Here is a 489-nt window from a genome sequence, read left to right on the forward strand (position 1 = left end):
GGCATAATGGAGTTTTTGGCCCTTTTTAAAAGTTGGCAAACAAAGCGATGGGCTTGACTCTGGCATTTCCCAGACTCATACATCTTTATCCTCTGCTCTGCTGTGTTCCTCTTCCCCTCTGCCTTCCTTGCTCCTCCTGCTCTCCTTCCTCCTCCTCCAACTGTCCCCTCCTCCCACTCCCAAGCCATCTCCATGACTCTCACCCCCCACACACACTATAAGGATTTCTTATCTTTGTGTTATATGCATGGGTGTTTTGTTTGCATGTATATATGTGTGCCATGAGTGAGCAGCAGAGCTGGTGGAGGCTGGAAGAGGGAGTCTGACCTTCTGAAACTGGAGTTACAGACAGATGTCAGCCATGGTGTGTGTGCTGGGAACCAAAACCTGGCCCTTTGCAAGAACAATGCTCTTAACCACTGAGCCATCTGCCCCGGCCTGCCCACCTGCCTGCCTGCACTTAAAGAATTCTTCTTCCTTCTCTCATGA

The sequence above is a fragment of the Grammomys surdaster genome, unplaced genomic scaffold, assembly GCF_004785775.1.
Source record: "Grammomys surdaster isolate TR1022 unplaced genomic scaffold, NIH_TR_1.0 254, whole genome shotgun sequence".
Lineage (NCBI taxonomy): Eukaryota > Metazoa > Chordata > Mammalia > Rodentia > Muridae > Grammomys > Grammomys surdaster.